Source organism: Pinus tabuliformis, chromosome J, assembly GCF_031772625.1.
Source record: "Pinus tabuliformis cultivar Carrire ecotype Pingquan chromosome J, CPIR1, whole genome shotgun sequence".
Classification (NCBI taxonomy): domain Eukaryota; kingdom Viridiplantae; phylum Streptophyta; class Pinopsida; order Pinales; family Pinaceae; genus Pinus; species Pinus tabuliformis.
This window is the reverse complement of record NC_142295.1, coordinates 1,562,003,258-1,562,010,157: the sequence shown is the minus strand read 5'-3', so window position 1 is coordinate 1,562,010,157 and position 6,900 is coordinate 1,562,003,258.

Genomic DNA, 6,900 nt, shown 5'->3' with positions numbered 1-6,900 from the left:
ATAAATGGGTTGTAGTTGAACATGGTAGACACCACATTATTACTAGTCAATGATGTAAAACGTTAACAAGCACGAGACAAACCACCAATGAGGACGATGGCTTTCAAGGTAAAGCAACACAATCCACAAGTGTGAATAATGAATATGAAGTCAAACACTCACAAAATCATTCAATCGAAGGCTAGTGATGTGAACCTATTGTTGAATGTGAAGAACCTTCCATTGAGGCATGTAAGCTCCAAGGTACTAAAATGGATTTCCTAGATCATCTTCCCTGATAATGAGATGGAGTCGAAAGGAAATGATCCATCGAAGGAGGGCCATAATGTTTCCCACATGATCGACATGAAACATAGGATTTTGAAAAGTTGGCAAGAGTGATTCAAGATTGATGCAGAAAAATTAAAACAGGATATAAGTGGTTTGGATTTGTAGGTGGGACTTCTCTTGAACATATCGGTGACACAAACCCAAAATTTGGCAGCATTTGACTCTAAATAGGATAAGAGGTCATGTTGATAATAGGATATAATCAAATGAGAGGAAAATAAATTTCCCAAACCTGGTAAGCCAAGTGAAAAAGTGAGGATGTCCCAAACTTGACACGAGATACAAATAAGTGTCATGTTTAAGAGTGACATACTTCCTTTCATACAAAATATAGGATATATGTTTCTTTCCCTTTCCCTCACTATTTCTAGTGATTACCTCTTTTTTTTTAATCTCAAGGTTGAAGAGGATACCATATATTTGTCATATAAGTTCATTGTCCGATGAATCCATCCTAGTATTTATAACGCACCCTAGGAAGGAGTATCTCGGTCTCTTCATGGTGACAAGTCCTTTGTTGTTTTAGTTTTACAAGTCTGAAGGGGGGGTAACTCGACATATTTTTCATGTTTATAGAGTTTGAAAAAGAGGTGAAAAGAAAACTCTAGATGTCCCTTTTCGTAGATAGTCTCTTAAGTCCAAAAAGGTAGAAAATAATACTCAAGAGAACCTCTTAGCCATGTTCAACTAAGGTATTCATTTTTCATAGCTAGTCTATCTCAGTGTAGAAAGGGATAAAAATTATAGTAAGTAGACATGTTTTCATTTACTTTTATGAGTTCGAAAAGACAAGTTCTCGAAAATATTTTCATAATTTGGGAGACTAAAAAGAGCTAAAAGAGGACTCCTCCTGGAGGAATTAGTGGTATAAAGGGTAGAAATTGATTCCATTCATGATGGAACTTCTAAAAACACACAGAGGTTAAGAGTTTGGGTAAGAAGACCACTCATCATAGTTGTTTTCGAGGAAAGGATAAAAAAACCAAGTGAAAGTGTATGATTGACCAAGCAAATGGTGATGATGAAATGAGAAAACCAAGGATCATATAGCAAAAATATGCTTATAAAAATGGAAATCATGAGAGGAAATGTGGGAATGGTTTCATTTTTATACAATCTTGAAACATGGGAAACTATGCTTGAAATTGGTTACATTTTTACACGAGATTGAAATAAAGGAAAAATATGCTTGAAATAAGTTTGCATGCCCCCAACATAATAACTCAATTCAAGGTACATGCCCCCCAAGCTTCATTTCATGCACCTAAGTAGCCTATTTGGTACTAACAAGTGGATGGAATGAAGGTTCATTTACGGGATCAAGCGAAAAAGACTCGACTAGGAATTTATGAGATCTAATAAAAGACTCTACTTAAAAGGGGATTTGTTTCAGTTTTTAATGAACTTGACACAAGAAAATAACTATGGTCATAGGAACCTATTTGATTTTTTTTTTAATGAGGTTGACATAGTAAAAGAACTATCCTCACAAGAGCTTGTTTCATTTTTTAAGGAGCTTGACACAAGAAACGAAACTCTGCTCACGGACTTTGTTTCATTTTCTAAGGAGCTTGACACAAGAAAAGGACCTCTGCTATGGACACCTTGTTTCATTTTTGAAGGAGCTTGACACAAGAAAATGAATTTTTCTCTAGACACCTTGTTCAATAAGAGACCATGGCTTCGAAGATGTTCTTGTCAAATGGGAGAACAACACTTTAGAAGACATACATATTAAGGGATCTAATGGAAATATCAGGTTCTAGCACCCCGAGTATATGAAGCACTTTATCACCGACTAGATCATCAGTATACGTGGGCATGGAACATGTGGCCACATAATTAACCTCTAGCGGGGGTGATACGACTTACACACAAGGAAAATTTAGGAAAGATGGTTGATTCAGAGTCAAATTAGGACCAATGAACTAAAGTTGATCAATGGTCACAATTATTTCTTCATGTAGGAAACATATCACATGAAAGAGAGAAGAGACAAGAGCTCCCATGACATAAAAATAGTAATGAATAAGGAGTAAAGTAAAATCCAAAGGGCCTTGGACAACTATCACGTCAATATAGACGATTTTTCCTCCCAAAGTAATAGGCAACTTAGGAAGGATCCCTAATGGTTGACAAGTTCCTCTGTTAAAAGCTAATAGATTCTGGGTAACAAGCACAAGTTGTGGAGAACCTAAGGCTTTCCAAGTAGTTGAGGACATAATACTAACTAACGTGCCTTCATCTATGATTGTGCCAGGTACAGGTATATTATAATCCTGTACTATGATCTGGAAGGATACATAAGGAGGAAGACGATATCCTGTAAGTCAACTCCAATCAAAGGAAGTGACCATACTGCCCCTTTGTGTTATGGGAATGGGATGATCGCCCCATGTACCATGGGAATGAGAGGATTCCCCCCCAATTCAATCGAATATGAAGAAACAAGAACAACTTGAGTGGTATGAAGTTCACTCTCTACGGGAATGGTACGACCAACTGAATTTGGTGTCGAGTGAACCATTTTCTCAACCAATGGTTGGTAAAGAATGGGCTCATGGGATTCACATTCAGAGAGAGTGGGATTGAAGAGAGATGAATCTTGGTCAATCACTTCATCAACTAGTGGAGGATCAGGGGAAAACTTTCGATAACTAGTTGGAAAACAAGGCTGAGAAGTTGTAAGGTTGTCCAACACTTTTGTGGCTTCATCCATAAAAGGAAAAACGTGAATAGGATGATTCCCTTCACATAACCTATAGGGAAATTTGACTTTACCCCTTTTCCCATGGACCTTGCTATCATTAGTTGAGGGTTTATCACTAGCATGATCTCCATATGCTAATGACAAATGATGGTGTGAGCCTATGGACCATACTTCTAATACCTTGGGAATACCAGGAAAATCTCTAAGAAGGTGGTCACCCTTACATAACCTACAAGGGAACTTCACTTTGCGGGGCTGATTGGAAGGTTTCTCCACATTAGTTGCATCTGTAGCAATAGTTGCTTGGTTTCCCCCTTGCTTATTTTGCTTCTTCTTCTTCGTCCTCTTCTTATTCTTATTAGCTCCCTGGTTACTAGAATCAATACTTTCACCAGGTGAAGAGGGAGAAAGGGATGAAGAAACAATAGGTGAAGAAGGAAAAGGGTCAACTTTAGGATCAACATGAGGTTGATGTTGTTCAGGTGGAGGAGAACTTGGTTGAGAAGCAATTTGGATATTTAGAACTATAGGGGTTGAAAACAACCAAATTGGAAAACCAATTTTAAATCTGGGAAGGGACACCATCACCATATAAGGAGCACTGACATTCCAAAAAGAAGGAAAAGGACCAGGATTCCCATCAGAGGGGTTTCCTTGATGAGTAGATTCAAGAACTGTTGCCGTTAATCTCAATGTACGATCCACTAAGGAGTTATTCCATGGGGAGGATGTTGTTTTGCGGTCAATTAATGTATTTTAGAAAGAAAAGACACAAAACAAACAAAGGGGTAGCCTGGGAAAAGGTTTACCAAGCAATCGTGAACGACAATATACACCTTGGCAAACCAAGGACTTAATGTAAGACATTGAATCTCCCAAAATGATGTGTTTGGTGTATCAGAGTATACAAGGTGACAAACTCAGATACCTATGGATGGATAAAAGCCTATAGGGGACTCCAAAAATATACTCGATGGTACGTGGGAGTGTAGTCCATAGTAGTTCTATCTAATACGTAACTATTTGATGAAATCAGTCCCATATACTTTTCATGCATGGAGCACTATCCAATATACCCGAAGGTACGTGGAGAACGATCCTATACACTTATGTATGTGAAACGAGATTTTACCCCCGGGACGCAACACTGGAAAACAATGACAACTTCTACATTTAATGATGTCAGAACACGTCTCTAGCCTAGACCTCTAGATGTTTGCATTAATTTTCCAAATTCTCTTTAGGTTAATTGAGATGAATTTTAAGGTCGGTCTTGAATTAGGTTTCAGTTTCAAGGCTCAAAACTTGATGTCACCTAAACACACCTACGATGCAACTAATATGGAAAAAAAAAAATTGTAGGGAAGAAGTACAAACATTGATGCAACAATCAAATTTGCAACCAACAAGATTTTCCTAACTAGATATTTCAACTTCACAATTCCAATGCAACAACCAAAAAAGTAAATGAATTTTAATTCACTAAAATTCACCTACATGATTTTTTTTTTTTCTTTTTAAAATGAATGAGGATGCACTTATCAAATTTCAAAACTAAGCAATGTAATCTATCCTCAATGACAATCTCAAAAATAACTTTCCAGTGCAGTGTAATCTAATGCAATTCCTAGAAGTAATGATCAATTTTGAGATGAAGACTTAAAAAATGCAAATGCAATTCCCTTTTGGTTTTCAAATGAAGAAATTCTTACCAAACATCAAATCAGTAATTCCCTCAACACATGCAAGCAACAAAATAGTAGATTCGATTTACCCAAAGAACTAAAGGTTCAACCATAGTTCATTTTCACTACTTGAACATCAAACTGACTCATGCAAACCATTAAGAACTTAAAAATAATAAGTCAAAATTCTATGAAAACAGAGTAGGGGAGTTGAGGAAAATTAATTACCTATCATTTAACTTTCAATTTAGATCAATATAACTACGAAACCAAATAACGACAAACCAAATTCACCCATTCTAATTCAATAATCAATTCAAAATAAATTATATTAAAATTATAGTACAACACGCAAAATTGAAATCTTAATCTATCACACTTGCAGGAATTGAAATATTAATCTACCACACTTGTAAGAAGGAAATGAAATCTACTCTAAGGGATCATGTGTGCATTATCAAAAAGCAAAAACAATCATTATTAACCTCTCACACAAGAAAATATATGACAGAAAATAAAAAAAATCACTCTTAACCTCTAGATATGAAAGCAAATAAACCTCTTACACAGGAAAAGATATGAAAGAAATAAATCTTAATCTATGAAACCAATAAATCTTAATCTATGAAAAACAATAAATCTCACACATTGTACGTGGCCAATCCAAAAGCATGAGAGATCACAAGTTGAGAGGCTCCCAATGCAAGCATTACCAGAAAGAGGTGAACATCACTCATGAGCATGGTGCTAAATCTAAATTCCATTCCTAAGTAATCTTAACTTGGATACCCAAGTATCTTCAACTTTACACATGCCTTTGAAAGGAGGAGGCTCTCCTATTTATACAAAAACATAAGAAGTTACATCATTAATGGAGGTCCACTATTCTCTCCCTAGATCCCTAGAAAATCTCATAGAGTTACAATTCAAATGGGTAATGATGAGACACACAATCTCATAGAGCTACAACTCAAATAGGTAATGATGAGACACATATCCTCTTTGACCTTTATCCAAATCGCCTTCCATATCTTGAAGGGAATTCGAATTTGAGCATTAGAGGCCACATAAGGGTGCCTTGGAAGCTTCCAAATGACCTACACATGTCATGAAACTCAAGCCACTTTTAAGTATTAGCAAGTATATGTCATTTTTCTAAGTTTTAAGCATTTAATTCACTTATAATACTATAAATCATTAACTCTTGGAAAACACAAATGGAACTCATATAATTATGAAAATGGAGGCTAATGAAAGGTTATATGGTCATGGATTTGTGACATGTGAGTGAAATGGTGACAATAAAGTTGAAAGTGGATGATATCTTGAATACATTTTGGAGGCTCTACAAGGAGGAAAAATTTAGAGATCAAAACACTCTAGATATTTTGTCAAAAACCCTAAAAATTCTCATTTTTTAGACCAACGCAGGTAGACAGTGGAAGACATGGTCTTAATTGTGACTGTAATCGAAAAAATCCACGTTGACAATGCCCTATTTTTCATAAAAAAGCATGCTGACCGAGAAAAACTTAGGAAAAAATTAACAAAAAATGAACAGAGACCCAGATTTGACACTCTAAACCACACACCACTCAAAAGGCAAATCCATAATCAATCAAAGTTACGGATCACTAAGCAGTTGGCGAAAATGATTAAAAGTGATAAAAAAACAAAAGGAGGTTTAAAGGGTTATGTACTCCTTAGTGGAGTCACCATTTTTTTGTCACTGTAGGCAATCCTTTTTGTAGACATAATCAATCTCTCTAGTCCTATGGGAGGATCTAGCAACAATAGAAGAAAATTACATCTAATATTTCCTAATTCATACTAGAAAATGCAAAGGAGGATAGATCTCCTACCTCCCTCTAATGCTAATATCATTTATGTTGACATTGATTCCTTTGCTTCCAAGCTTACAATCTCCTCTTTGTTGTTGTAGATGAGTGCCTGCAAGAAATATCATGTGGTGACAACAAACCCATGAAAATCATAACACTTTCTAATACAAATTATGTAATAGATCAATGAGTATTACAATAAATGGACAGTAATTGAAAACATTTATAACATATATTGTATTATAAATAGATGAAAATGGAGCATTACAACCAATGAAGCCTTGATGTTGTAAGCCTCCTTCAAGTGAGATTCCAAGTCCAAGCCTTAGTCTTC